Source organism: Molothrus ater, chromosome 3, assembly GCF_012460135.2.
Source record: "Molothrus ater isolate BHLD 08-10-18 breed brown headed cowbird chromosome 3, BPBGC_Mater_1.1, whole genome shotgun sequence".
Lineage (NCBI taxonomy): Eukaryota > Metazoa > Chordata > Aves > Passeriformes > Icteridae > Molothrus > Molothrus ater.
In genome coordinates this window covers 110,383,800-110,398,719 of record NC_050480.2, presented here as the reverse complement: position 1 = coordinate 110,398,719, position 14,920 = coordinate 110,383,800, and the positions used below count along the sequence as shown (strand labels likewise).

The 14,920-nt window shown below is 47.2% G+C and overlaps 5 non-coding genes across 5 annotated transcripts; 4 read left to right on the top strand and 1 right to left on the bottom strand.

The window, feature by feature from the left end:
* The first annotated feature begins 1,552 nt into the window (after positions 1–1,552).
* TRNAW-CCA (transfer RNA tryptophan (anticodon CCA)) lies at positions 1,553–1,624 on the top strand. The gene has a single exon. It is a non-coding gene; the product is annotated as a tRNA-Trp (tRNA).
* Positions 1,625–3,287: 1,663 nt separating this feature from the next.
* Positions 3,288–3,360, top strand: TRNAR-ACG (transfer RNA arginine (anticodon ACG)). The gene has a single exon. It is a non-coding gene; the product is annotated as a tRNA-Arg (tRNA).
* A 1,322-nt stretch (positions 3,361–4,682) lies between these two features.
* On the top strand, positions 4,683–4,755 carry TRNAR-ACG (transfer RNA arginine (anticodon ACG)). Its single transcript has one exon. It is a non-coding gene; the product is annotated as a tRNA-Arg (tRNA).
* A 1,419-nt stretch (positions 4,756–6,174) lies between these two features.
* Positions 6,175–6,247, bottom strand: TRNAR-ACG (transfer RNA arginine (anticodon ACG)). Its single transcript has one exon. It is a non-coding gene; the product is annotated as a tRNA-Arg (tRNA).
* Positions 6,248–7,941: 1,694 nt separating this feature from the next.
* TRNAW-CCA (transfer RNA tryptophan (anticodon CCA)) lies at positions 7,942–8,013 on the top strand. Its single transcript has one exon. It is a non-coding gene; the product is annotated as a tRNA-Trp (tRNA).
* The last annotated feature ends 6,907 nt before the right edge of the window (positions 8,014–14,920 follow it).

Sequence of the window (14,920 nt, the reverse complement as noted above, 5' to 3'; positions counted from 1 at the left end):
GCAAGGGAGTTTTTATGAGAAGGGAAGACTTCTCATTAATTTTGAAGCTTTCAGTCATGGGACGCCTCTGAAAATAATACCTGGGATGCTAAATTTATGGGAAACATCTGCTGCCCCAAAGCACTTAACCAGATTTGTGTTATGGCAATGTAAATCAGCAGGATTTGACTGCACTTGGGCTGAAGTGGTCCTGGGACTGGCTGAAAACCTGACTTTATCTACACATTGTGAGGAGCAAGTGACAAGAGTGGGATGGATGAGGTGCCACTGGGGGTGGTCAGCAGGGAAAATATGGGGGGAAAATCTAATAGCAACCATTGGGATTGAATAGACAAAAACTTTGTGCTGTGGAGGAAAAAACACTTCATTTCCAGGAAGGAAACAAGCTGAATTTCCAGTTTGGCCTTGGGATGGAGGATTCTCAGTGAACAAAATTAATCTCCAGCCTGATTTACAGCTCATGGAGCCCATGAGCTGGTTCCTGGCTCCCTCTTGTGGGAAAAGGTGCTGGAGGACGAAGGGACCTCGTGGTGCAGAATTTGCTCTGGTGAAAAGGTAAAAGCAAGAGGAAATGCCTCTTTGCTCCATCCTCAGCACTGGTAATCCACAGGGAAAATGCATGGTGATTATTAATGTGTTTGGAATGCAGGGATAGGATTTGGTTTCAGGCATCAAATTTTAGAGAGGAATCGAATTTTTGGAGGGAGTCACATTCAGGGTAAGTGTTTAACTATGAAGTTAATGTTTCCTAACTTCACATAATTTTATAACATTTCTATCACTTTAAAAATCTCTGTAACTATAGAAACACTGACAGCTCTGCTCTTACCAGGATTAGGCTGAGCCAGAGAGGAGTTTCCTGGTGCTTTGCCCATTGCACTGCTGCCCACAGCCCCTGCCTGTATTGCCCCTCTCCAGACACCCTGGTACCCAGCAGGCTGCCTCCAGCATGTCTCCATGGGGTGGGAATGAAGCTGGGAATGGAGTTGGAGAGGGCTAAGGAAGGCTTCTCCTCCTTACTGATACAGCTGTCCATGGCAGCCTTGCCCTCAGCACCCATGAGGAAAGGACTGGGCAGCTGCAGTGGTGGGGCTGGGGACAAGGGAGCATCCTGTCCTCCTTGCAGGAGCTCCAGGTGCCACTCTCAGCCAGCACAGGGCTGTGGCTGGGGCAGGACATCTGGAGCTGTGACTGGCCTGAGCCCATGGGTGCTCCACTCTGCCAAAAACATTTCTGAGCCCACAGCCAAAATAATTTCTGAGCCCACAGCCAAAACCCACCTTGGGCTGTCCTGTGTTCCCCCCTGAGCCACCATCCTCCCCTGGAGCATCCCTGAGCCTGGTTCCTGCCCTCACTGACCTCGTAGTTCCCCTCATCCCACCCCACACCTCCATCCTGCAGCCTGGGCTGGTCTCTGTAGCCACCCTCCCCTCAGGCTGCCCCTCCATAGCCACAGCCCTGCTCCTGGGGTGCAGGGACACCCCAGGATGGTCCCCATGGAAAGGACATTTCCAGGGGGCAATTCCATGCCCAAGGACCTGCATCACATCCTGACCTCGTGGCGCAAGGGCAGCGCGTCTGACTCCAGATCAGAAGGTTGTGTGTTCAAATCACACCGGGGTCAGTCTGGGGGTGCCACTGGCACCCTTTGCTTTTCTGGGGGGCTGTTCTGTGGGAGGGTGTCTTAGCCTGGGGGTGTGTATTCTCTTTCCATCTGTTGGAGGTGGGGCAGTTATCTTCTGTTAATTGGGCAGTTTTCTTTATCTCTTCCACAATCCATCTTCCCTCCAGGAGATCTCTTCTGTTCATGGCCAGTGAGTGTCCCTGCATGACTGATAAAATTACATATCCCCATTGGGAGATGCTACACCCAGGGGGAGGAGCCAAGCATTCCTACCTGGATATAATCTGAAGTTGGGACACCACAGACAACCTTTTGCACTGGATTCCCAGAGGAGTAGCTTTCTTTTCCACTGGATTCCCAGAGGAAGACCAGGCCCATCTACAGCACCCCTGGAGCTTCAGAGGAGAACTCCACCCTTGTACAGGATCCCTGCTCCAGCAGAACCACAGCTGGCACTGCAGGAGGGCTGAGCCACCATTTAATGGGACTGCTGCCAGCACCCTGATCCACAGGGTGGCAGGGCATATTCTGCCACTGACAGTGGTTTGGTTTGGTTTTTTGTTTTGGGGTTTTTTTTTTGTAATATTGCATTTGTATTTTTAATTTTCCTAGTAAAGAACTGTTACTGCTATTCCCATATCTTTGCCTGAGAGCCCCTTAATTTCAAAATTATAATAATTCTCAGGGAAGGGGTTTGCATTTTCCATTTCAAGGAAGGCTCCTGCAGACACCTGTCTGTTCAAACCAAGACAGAGGGGCAGGGCTTAGGGTGTAGGGGCATGGACTAGACTATATGGGGAACATGGTGTCCAGAGCTCTCCTTTGAGCAGAGAGCTGTGCTGGTTGGAAATTATGGGTCAGGATGCAAGCAGGGAGGTTGTGTTGTGGTGGGTGTCTGCCATAATTTACCTCAAGAAGGAGTTAATGCCTTCCTCAGAAAAATGCAGGAAACTTTCTAACTCCAGGCTCAGACACTTCTGGAGGACTGGACATGCTTGCCTGGCAGGGTAGCATGGGGTGGTAGGGTCAGTCCAGGGGACTGAATATCTCCAAGGATCTGGAGATATCTGGAGGGGAATCAAGAGCAATTACTCTGTGTAGGATTATGGAAAAAGGGACAAGTTTCTGATGAACAACATGGAAAGATTTTTTTCAAGAATTATTAAGGAAGACCATCTGGAAAGCTCCAGTCTGGGCAATCACAGTTCGGGATCTGCCTGAAGACTATGGAAACAATCCCTCAGAAAGCCATGCCCAAAAGGAGGAAAGGTGTGAAAATGACTGGAAGGACAAGGATTTACCAAAGGCACATCAGCCTACACCAAAATAATAGATTTCTTTGAAGAGATGATTTCTTTGAAGTCAAGTGGACACTGAGGAACATAATTTATCTTGACTTTGGTTTCACCTCTGACAAGGTCTCCCAGACGTGTCCCTGCAGCAGGACATGCACACAGAGCAGCTGAGCTCAATCCAAAGGCAAAGCAAAGGGCCACGACCAGGCACTGAGTACCTTGGGGTCAGGGTTGGAGGTCCAGGGGACCCTTCGCTGCTGGATGTTGAACTGGCCGTGCTTTGGGGTCTCTGTGGTGGGAGCAGAGGCTGTTCCACACAAGGAAGGACACGGCCAGCCTGGCAGGGACCTGGGGGTGACCAGGGGACAGGGCCAGTGGCGCAATGGACAACGCGCCTGACTACGGATCAGGAGATTGCAGGTTCGACTCCTGCCTGGCTCAACACTTTTAGCCAGACCATGGAAATTCCTCCTGCTCCCTTTCTGAGCACCTTCCTTCTCCTGACCATCATCCATCCTCCCTCAAGCTCCTCATCTCCTCTCCCACTCTCCAAAAGGGACAGGGATGGAGCCCACAACAGAGACAGGGACACCACAGCAAATCCCACAGCACAATGCAGGTGCCTCCAGAACCGCTGTCCCACAGCCAGGACAGAGCCAGCACTCCCAGGATGTCCTGGCACCTCCTATGCCCTGGTCCCAGCCCCCTCCAAGGCTCACCCTGCTCTTGCTTGCTGCCCTTTGCCAGTGCCTTGACAAGCTCTGCTCTGGAAGCAGTGCCCTGCTCACAGCTTTGATGTCACAAAATGATGTTCCTGTGATGGTGATGTTGGAGAGATGGAAAAAAGCCTGGAAGGTTAAGGACCTCAGGAAGACAGCTGTCCCTTGTCACCCACACCACCAGTTTCAGGGCGATCCAGGCAGGGCTTAAACCTGCAGTCTCCTGATCCATAGTTAGGTGTGCTCATGGTCCATTGAGAAACTGACCCCAGCCTCTGATCCCACCTGCTGTCCTCACTTCAGAACCACCTGGATTTATTGGTGGTTAAGGGGAACTGGCAGGATCTCAACTTGCTCCCACCTGCCCATTCCATGTCAGCCTTGCCCTCCTCACCTGTGCCCCCACAGGTTCCACCACCCAGGAGAGGCGATGCCTGTACTGAGCTCCAGGCTCAGCTCAGCTGCTCTGGAGGGTTGGAGGGCACATCCCGCCTTCCTGTGGGATGTGTAGTTAAACTTCCCAGGCCTCATAGAACTCTCTAGAGCTGTGGTGCCCAGTGGAGGGGAAAGCTTAGCCCAAGGCCACCTCCACTTGCTTCAGCCTGGTGACAGAGATGGAGCCCACACTAGAGCCAGGGGCACCACAGCAAATCCCACAGCACAATGCAGGTGCCTCCAGAACTGCTGTCCCACAGCCAGGACAGAGCCAGCACTCCCAGGATGTCCTGGCACCTCCTGTGCCCTGGTCCCAGCCCCCTCCAAAGCTCACCCTGGTCCTGCTGCCCTTTGCCACTGCCTTGCCAAGTTCTCCATGTGACAGCAATGGTCTCAGAGTAGGAGAAGGTCCCAGCGAAGCTTTGGAGTTTCCATCCTTGGAGTTATTTAAAGTTTGACTACAACCTGATGTCGAAAACCATTGTGCTCTGAGCGGGGATTAGATCACCTGCTTCCCAGGGAGCACCTAAAATCTATTTTTTCTGTTCTTAATTAATTCTGTCCCAAAGCCTATGCAGCAACAGGAACCCCCAGGGCTCCACAAGGGCTGGGCCAGTGGCGCAATGGACAACGCGCCTGACTACGGATCAGGAGATTGCAGGTTCGACTCCTGCCTGGCTCGCAATTTTCCTGCCCACAGCCTGCCTGGCACATTGGTGCTGACAAAGGGACATCTTCCCCCATGGTGCCCTGACTCTTTCCAGTGTCATTCCTTCCTGCACAGCAAAACCTCCCTCGCATCAGGGGAGGCTCTGACTGGGGAAAAAAACTCTCTGTGAGATGGTAAATCAATAAGAGAGGAGCCCAGAGAGGCTGTGGGCCTCTACATCCTTGAAATATTCAGAGCCTGAGCATGCAGTCCTGATCTGCTCATCATAAATTAAGCAGAAGTCTGGACTGGAGGACACCACGTGTAATTTCCAACACAAATCACTGTTATTTGACGTAAAATTCCCATTTCCATATTCTTTTGTTGCTTCATCCCATATTTGCACACTCGTGGTCCTGTCATCACTGTTTTCTACCTTCACTGTGTCTGTGGTTTGGGCCAGGAAGGTTGAAGGTGTCCATGTATAGGGAAGCCCAGACCAATTGGCCATCAAGCAAGATCTTATTACAACTCACCTGCCCCCCTCTCTGTCACCAGGCTGGAGCAAGTGGAGGTGGCCTTGGGCTAAGCTTTCCCCTCCACTGGGCACCACAGCTCCAGGGAGTTCTATGAGGCCTGAGAAGTTTAACTACACATGGGAAGTTTAACTACACATCCCATAGGAAGGCAGGATGTGCCCTCCAACCCTCCAGAGCAGCTGAGCTGAGCCTGGAGCTCAGTACAGGCATCGCCTCTCCTGGGTGGTGGAACCTGTGGGGGCACAGGTGAGGAGGGCAAGGCTGACATGGAATGGGCAGGTGGGAGCAAGTTGAGATCCTGCCAGTTCCCCTTAACCACCAATAAATCCATGTGGTCCTGAAGTGAGGACAGCAGGTGGGATCAGAGGCTGGGGTCAGTTTCTCAATGGACCATGAGCACACCTAACTATGGATCAGGAGACTGCAGGTTTAAGCCCTGCCTGGATCGCCCTGAAACTGGTGGTGTGGGTGACAAGGGACAGCTGTCTTCCTGAGGTCCTTAACCTTCCAGGCTTTTTTCCATCTCTCCAACATCACCATCACAGGAACATCATTTTGTGACATCAAAGCTGTGAGCAGGGCACTGCTTCCAGAGCAGAGCTTGTCAAGGCACTGACAAAGGGCAGCAGGAGCAGGGTGAGCCTTGGAGGGGGCTGGGACCAGGGCATAGGAGGTGCCAGGACATCCTGGGAGTGCTGGCTCTGTCCTGGCTGTGGGACAGCGGTTCTGGAGGCACCTGCATTGTGCTGTGGGATTTGCTGTTGTGTCCCTGTCTCTGTTGTGGGCTCCATCCCTACCCCTTTTGGAGTGTGGGAGAGGAGATGAGGAGCTTGAGGGAGGATGGATGATGGTCAGGAGAAGGAAGGTGCTCAGAAAGGAGCAGGAGGAATTTCCATGGTCTGGCTAAAAGTGTTGAGCCAGGCAGGAGTCGAACCTGCAATCTCCTGATCCGTAGTCAGGCGCGTTGTCCATTGCGCCACTGGCCCTGTCCCCTGGTCACCCCCAGGTCCCTGCCAGGCTGGCCGTGTCCTTCCTTGTGTGGAACAGCCTCTGCTCCCACCACAGAGACCCCAAAGCACAGCCAGTTCAACATCCAGCAGTGAAGGGTCCCCTGGACCTCCAACCCTGACCCCAAGGTGCTCAGTGCCTGGTCGTGGCCCTTTGCTTTGCCTTTGGATTGAGCTCAGCTGCTCTGCGTGCGTGTCCTGCTGCAGGGACACGTCTGGGAGACCTTGTCAGAGGTGAAACCAAAGTCAAGATAAATTATGTTCCTCATTGTCCATTTGGTCATCAAGGAAGGAATTTTATCATCCCAGAGTGTTCTGCCCTTGGGAAGTACCTGGTCCCCGTCTCCAGCCATCATCACATTCTTCCTTCATTTCAGGAACATTCTCACCTGGTCTCTGAGATGGGATGGACCAGACTCTTCTTTTTTACTCTCTTCTTGAGAAAAACTTCTCATGATATTCATCAGAAACCTTTCTCTATTTCCATCGTCTTACACTGAATCATTGTCCTTAAACACTCCAGTAGTCCCCTGGACTGACTGTACCACTCCACACTGGTGTTCCAGGGAAATATCACATGGAGATAAGTCCTGATCCCCCTGGAGCGACTGAGCCTGCAGTTGTGAAGCTTTTTTCTTTTTTTGGAGAAAGCCTTCACTCCCTTCAGCTTCCTCATGAGGCAAAGTGCAGCAGACACCCACCACACCTCCCTGCTGTGTCCTGCACTTTGCTTATGACCTGTGACCTGTGAATCATGGGTTTGATATCCATACATCTTCCAGGTGAATGGGGCTTCAGTTTCCAGGGAAGTACTGGGCTGTGGAGTTTTTGCCTTTTTTTTGGTTAAGGTTGGGATTAAATGCGTAAGATGGAATTTCATGTTTGGACTCAGATGTTTATTAGTTCTTGTCTATATTATAGTTTTACAAACTGTGAGTTCTACAGTATCTTATTTTAACAAACTAAAAATGGAGTTGTATCTCTCTCTCTATAAGGTTTTTTAAGGATAAATTGTTTAACTAAAAAATGACACTTAAATTACTTTTATTTTTGACTTAATGACTAACTACTTGTGGATCACAATACAGATTTTTTTTCTAATTACACAATACTACTCAAACCTACAAAGAAGAAGAAGGTGAACAAGAAGGACTAAATTCTGCTCTAAAACCTCTATCTTGTTTTATATCTATTACTATATTCTAAAACCTTGAACTCTAAGTTTTCTACTATGTGATATTACACACTTCTATTCAAACTCCACACCCATAATCCCAGTTCTATCATTCAATTTTGGAAATTTTCTCCACAACCTCAGGTCAAATGCAGTGTTCTCTTGGGGATCAGTGCTTGTCAGCACAGAAAGTCTAAAATTCTTAGTAACCAGGGTTCCAACACTGGGCCAACATTTTTCCTGTCCCTCTGGAGACACCACATCCAGGAGTGTTTCTCCTGGGAGAGGCTCTGCAGGGCTGCTCTGGGCAGTGGCCATTTTTGGCCTTCTTCCTCTGAAGTGTCTCATTTAGATATTTGAAATATCTAGAATATTTTGTTTAGCAAGGCAAGGCAGGCAAAGATGGTGCCACTTCTCTGCCAGGTGAAGCAAAATTCCCATTCCCTCAAAGAATGCCCCAAACTCCAGGAAGATATTTGAGCAAAGTTGTCTCACTGCTGACCTCGTGGCGCAATGGCAGCGCGTCTGACTCCAGATCAGAAGGCTGTGTGTTCAAATCACACCGGGGTCACGTCCCCTGTCATCTCCTCGACACTTCCTTTTGCCCTCCCACTCCATAACTCTGTACCCCAAATCCCTCAGAAGGGCAGGGGATGAGCCATAGCAGAGTGGTCTTTACTTGCCGGATGAGTGTTCAAAGTTTCTTCAAAGTTATGCTTCTTCAAAGTATAACTTCAGCTTTCCCTATCCTATCTCATGAAGCCAGATGTGGCTTTATGTCTGCAGATGAATTCTTCTGGTCCTAAAATCCCTTTGGAAAGGCAAGGAACTGTTAGGGGGGATAAGATCCCTTTATACGTTCTTCCTCAGATTGAATAATCCAAATTTCTCCCCGTCTCTCTTCACATCCTCCGTATCCAACTCCCCCAACACCTTGATGGCTCTCACTGAACTTGCTTCACTGTGTCAGTGAGGTTTTTTTGTTGATTCTGTTGAAACACCTGGCTGTGGGGAGCCTAAGCTGAGCCATCAGGACTGGTCATCAGGATCTTTAACTCTCTGCTTAGTCTTCTCTTGATTCCCCATGGTGAGATGGACAGAGGGCATGGAGGGCTGGAAAAAAGGCTTGAATCTGTAGGAACGGCCTTATACAAGTTATAATTCATAAAAAGTAGCTGAACTCCTTTCAGGGCTCTTTCAAGGTGAATTTTGAAATATATAAACAGGAGACATACTGAGATAAGACAGTGGATCAATAAGAAAGACAAGAACCTAAGATCCCTTATCCCACAACTCCTGGAGTGCCACCAAAGGTTGAGTGAGCAGGGATTTCCTCAAGATGTCGCTGCCTCACTGCTTTCAATGTCACAGAATCATCGAGCTTGGAAAAGACCACCAAGATCACTAAGTCAAATGTCCTTGTTCTTGGCTCTGTCTCCGTAATGTGATTTTCTTTCCCTTTGACTTCTCAGAATGGAAAGAAACTCAGGTATTTCCTTTTGTAAATCTTCCACAGATGAAAAAGCCCCAAATAGTACCCCAATAGTACCCCACATTTTTCAAGATGCTGTTTTAGGGAGACCTGTCATTCTCTTGAAAGGATATCTGGTAGGAAGCATTATTCTTGTAGACTTCCCATCAGAAGTATTTTCACTGCCGGCAATGGGAACAGTTCTACATTTCATAAAAAAATGCTGAGTTTACAACTATTCTCACTTTTCAAAGGGCCAATCTCTGAAGACTTCTGAAAGCCTTTTTTTTTTTTTTAAACAGGAGCATTTTGAGTCACAATCTAGGGAAGGTGTCCCTGCCCATGACAGGGGGTGTGGAACAAGAGAATCTTCAAGGTCCCCTTTCAACTCAAACCATTTGATGATTCTATGAAGAGCCTGGCGATGAGATTTAATCAAGGGAAACTTCAACAGAGAGTAGAACTTGATGTCTCCCATTCAAGGAAAGTTGTCATAAACTACTTAATAACCAAGATTGTTTCATAATCTTGAGTCTCTCAAAATGTTCCAGTTAAAATACTCTGTCTTGCATAAACAAGAAAATCTTTGAGGTTGTATCAAATGGGGAAAATGTGAGGAAGAAAAGCTTAAAATGTTCCATATTGCTGTAAATTGCTGTAACAAATTCTCTTTCCTATATAACTTTATTTCCCAGAGAAAATCCAGTTCTCAGGGAATTATGATCAGCCCTATAGAGGTCTGTTACACAAAGTAGTTTACTCCGAATATCGACTAAGAAGTAGCTTGACCAGAGGAGGATGTGAAACCTGAAGCTGGGACTCTTTCACACAGGGACAAATTGGGTTCAACTCTGAACTTTTTGTGTCAGGTGGAAATGTTTTTCTGTAGAAACTTGAAGTGTGTTTTGTCAGGCAGCAAGGTTGGCTTGTTTTGGTTTTGTTTTTCTGTCTGTATAAGCAACAGTGTCACTCTTGTGTCACCAGGCTTCCTTCTAGAATGATCCCATGACTGTTTTGGAAGCTGAAGTTTTGTTTTTATTTTTCTCCACCCTGTTGGTTCAAGTCTCAGTGTCCAAGTTGAGAACAAGGTCACATCTCCTTGTGAGTGACCAAGGAAAGGTTGGTTTTGGTCTGCTGGACCTTCCTAAGGATAAAGAAACACGGAATGGAAAAGGTTGGGAGGCACCACTGGAGGTCATTTGGCCCAACCTCCCTGCTCCAGCAGGCTCATCCTAGAAGACATTGCACAGGATTGTGTCCAGACAGTTCTGGAATATCTCCGGTGAGGGAGATTCCACATTCTCTCTGGGAAACTTGTAGGTCCTCCTGTTTGTGGAGGGAGGATCATTCCATGCCAAAAAAAAAAAAAAAAAAAAAAGATCTTTAGCCTTTATTCCCTCAACATTTGAACCAATAAATGAAGGGACTGCTGGAGAAGTGATGGAGGAACCTATCAACATTTAGACACCAGGAAGAATTTCTTCATGGAAAGAGTGCGCAGCAGTTGGGAGGGGCTGCCCAGGGAGGTGGTGGAGTTTCCATCCCTGGAAGTGTCCATGGAATTACTGGATGTGGCACTCAGTGCTCTGACAAGGTGGGGATTGGTCACAGGTTGGACTCACTGATCTGGGAGCTCTTTTCCAAGCCTAAATAATTCAGTAATTCTGTGATTCTAATAGACTTTGTGTCTCTCATTTCCTCTGGCCAAGCCTGTCCTTGGTGCTCTCATCCCTTCCCTGTTTACATCTACATCTGACTCCTGCCTTAGTGTGGAGCAGGATGGGGGTGTCAGGGCTGTGATTTTTCAGTCTTCCATGTGGAGATGAATTTTTATAAATATCTTCAGCAATGACATGGAAAAAAAAACCCCAAAGAATGGGGTTTTGGCAATTTTATTCCAGCTATTTAAAAGCCACACCAGCAGCAGAGAACTTCCTAAAATGGAGCAAGTTGGAAAATATATAACAGAAGTACTCGGGGTAATGGATTTAGGGGAAAATAACCCAGGTTGTGACACTGGGTAGTTTCTTTCCCAATGTATATTTTGTTGACAGTATGTGGTTGATATTTATCTTTCTCTGCAATCAGGAGGCAGAAGGGTTTTCAGCTTGTACACTGATATCTTTAAAATCAGGCCATAAACCAGTATGGGATGGATTATCAGCTAAGAATCTTCAAGAGAGAAATATTTCCTTGGATTTATTTCATGGGAAAACAACAAGAAAAAAGGCTCAAAGCAATTTCTTATCTCTATCTCTGTTGCAATACCCAAGCCTAGAAATCATCAAACTTCTTTGTCATCAGATTCTAGACCTTAATTCATAATTAATTTCTTGTAAACCCTTTTTTTTCTATTTTTTCAGCTGTTTTGCAGGTGCAGACCCAGGATGTACTCATGAGTGATTTTCAGGTTCCTGTCTTAGGAACTGGGTGAATATTAGAACAAATCCAAGAAAACCTGAACAAAGCACAGGGATCACCCTCGTGACCAGACGCCAATGCTGGCAGTGAGATGTAATCAAGAGTAGATTTTTAAAATGAATAAATGTCTAAATGAATACAAGCCAGAGCTCATCAGTTTGTAGGTACCCATCATCCTAATTGCATTCCCTGCTCTATCACAGTTCATTAGCTTTTCAAAGCCCCAGAAGTGTGTTAGACACTTTTTATGGCTTATATTTGCAGTAAAAAAAAAATGATGGGAATTTTTCACAAGGGAAAAAAATGGCAAGATGAGGCTGGAGCAGATGGCCCTGCTCAGCATATCATTCCCCATCTCCCAAAGCTGATAGAGAAATAATATAGCTCCTAGACTTTTGAGCATGGAAAATCAACCAAATTTCTTTCCTTTGCCTGAACTTTTCCCTGGGATTTTGTCCCTTGTGTAAGAACAGGAGCTGTCTGCAAATGGGATCTGATCCAACAGCTTGGCTCCTTCCTTCCTTCCTTCCTTCCTTCCTTCCTTCCTTCCTTCCTTCCTTCCTTCCTTCCTTCCTTCCTTCCTTCCTTCCTTCCTTCCTTCCTTCCTTCCTTCCTTCCTTCCTTCCTTCCTTCCTTCCTTCCTTCCTTCCTTCCTTCCTTCCTTCCTTCCTTCCTTCCTTCCTTCCTTCCTTCCTTCCTTCCTTCCTTCCTTCCTTCCTTCCTTCCTTCCTTCCTTCCTTCCTTCCTTCCTTCCTTCCTTCCTTCCTTCCTTCCTTCCTTCCTTCCTTCCTTCCTTTATACTTCTGAGATTTTATATCATATTCCTGTAACCAAAACTGTTCTTGCAACTAAATCACTGCATAAGACCTATGTCCTTTACTTGGTGAAAATGGCTGATTAAATACAGAACTGCTGTAATCTGAAAGGCCAATTTGATTTTAGAGTAAAAGCCACTTTTCACTTACTTGTGGTGTGATTGCAACAGCGTTGATCCGAATAATGTACCAGCAGAACTGCTGAGTGTCCTGGGGCAGGAGGAGTGAGTGGAGGGGAAGGAGGGAAGGAAAGGCTCTGTCTACCCTCTCCTGTGAGAACATCCATCACAAAATGTCCTGGAGCAGCACCATGTCCATGTTGGCATTAAAACAGTGTAGGGACAGAGGTACAGGGTCTGGCTCTGTAATATCAGCTAAACTGGCTCAGTTTGGGCCCAGAATTGTCACAAACCCATAGGGGCTGTTATGGGCTAGGAGCCCCTCCCTATGGATAGTTTTAATCCAGGTGGCCAGCCACCCTTGCTGCCTCAAAATCACAGAATGCCTTGGGCTGGAAAGGACCTTTGCACCCACACCCACAAACTCAACCTCACTGCCCCTCTGGAGGGCTGGAGATGGGGTAAAAGATGGGTTAAATTCTTTTTTTTCCCCCCCAGCAAAGGCGTGGGAGTGAAAATGTGCAGATGAGTTGAGAAATGCAGCCCTAAATGCTGCTGGGAAGTCTTGGCCTTTCCAAAGTTTCCTAGAGTGTGTGGCTCATTACCCAGGAGGAATCCTATCCTTGAAGGAGGGGGTGAGGTGCTGCTGATCAAGACGTGGTTTCCCAGGAAATTCATGCACAGGGGAGCAGGAAATATTGGCCCTGTGTGGCTCTGTGGAGACCTCTGTGCAGAGGGGGCTTGGGGTCATTGAAATAATCTCAAACATTTTGTAAACTTCAGCAGATGAGAGTCAGGATGGTTTATGCAGTGTCAACATCTCTGTGAGGAAGGGAGATAAAAAATTAACAACTCTGTGACTTCCCTGTTTTTTGAGGGATTCTTCCATGCTGGAATTGTACAGCTGCTGCAATGTCAGCCCTGCTCCCAGCTGAGGTTGGAGCAAACCTCATCCCCCAGCATGGAGACCAGCGTGGTGGGGAAAATATATCTGTGAATGGAGAGATGAAATGAAAGAGATGAAATGAACGGAGAGGCAGAAAGTATATTTACGTGGTGCTCCCAGAGGTTCATCTGATAGACCACAGAATGGAATGTTTTGGGTTGGAAGGGACCTTAAAGATCATCCAGTTCCATCCCCTTGCCATGGGCAGGGACACCTTCCACTCTCCCAGGTTGCTCCAAGCCCTGTCCAACCTGGCCTTGGACACTTCCAGGGATCCAGAGGCAGCCACAGCTTCTCTGGGCACCCTGTGCCAGGGCCTCCCCACCCTCATGTGTATCTCAAGGAGATATTTAAAGGGCATCAGAGATCAAGGAAATGCTCATGACTCCTAAGAAATATTATAGTCATCAAATTTCAATCCACAAAGGGTATAATTATAGGAAAAACTAATTTCAGGAAAAAAAAAAGTTTCGAGAAAAAACATTAACTCAAATTTAAACTAGAACCTGGGAAACAAACAATTGGGTGATGTAGGAACAAGTGAAGAGCCAGGCACTGCCACTTCTCATCCCCAGCAGATGTAGTCCATTTTGGGTGGGAGAAAGCAAACTCCACTCCCAGCTCTGGCCCCTGCATTACACAATGCCCTGATTGGCTCATTGGAAATTGGTGACATGCTTGATGATGTCATGGCTTGCACAACTGGGTTTTGTCTCTGATATTGACCTTCGAAGCTGTGGGCTGCTTTACAGAGGGCTAGAAATGAGGTAACTGAGTAAATCAAAGTATCCAATTATTTCGGGTGACCCCTCCAGCTGGTTTTCTCTGTTCTTTAGAAGTGTCCAAGGCCAGGTTGGATTGGGCTTCGAGCAGCCTGGGATAGTGGAATGTGTCCCTGCTTATGGCAGGGGGTAGGACTGGATGTTCTTTAAGGTCTTCCAACCCAAACCATCCTGTGATATGATATTTCAACTGATATTTCAATTTTATAACTGAATGGACGCACTATTTTTGTAAGATTAGTGATACCTTCTCTGTGCCATCTGTACAAGTGGAGATCTGCAGTGGTTGACTCAGAGAGGGATTTAGACATCTATAATCACTGTGATTTCTCTTGGGGACAGTGGCATCCAAGCAGAGACGGGAATGAAACTCTGGGCAATTCCAAGCTTTGATCAGGACACTCACCTGTGTAGAAGACAGATATTTAGATCTCAAAAATATTGTTGTTATTAGTTATGATTTATAGCAGAAGAAAGATTGCTAGCAGCAGGACAGAGGAATTCAAGACAACTGAACCATGAGGAGGGGGAGAAGGACTATTGATGAAGCATCTTATAGAAGGCTCATTTGCAGCTGGTGCCAAATAAGACTAATATGAATAATTCACAGAATTACAGAATCACGAGGTTGGGAGACATCTTCAAGATCATGAAGTCCAACCCATGCTCCAACACCTCAACTAAACCATGGCACCAAGTGCCACATCCAATCTTTTTTAAACACATCCAGGCATGGTGACTCCACCACATCCCTGGGCAGACCATTCCACAACTTGATCATTCTTTCTGTAAAAACCTTTTCCTAACATCCAATAAATATTTCCCTTGGCCCAGATTAAGACTGTGTCCTCTGGTTCTGTCAGCTGCAATATGTAATAATTATAATATGATGAGCTGCAAATACAGTCTGGAAAGCTTCTGGAC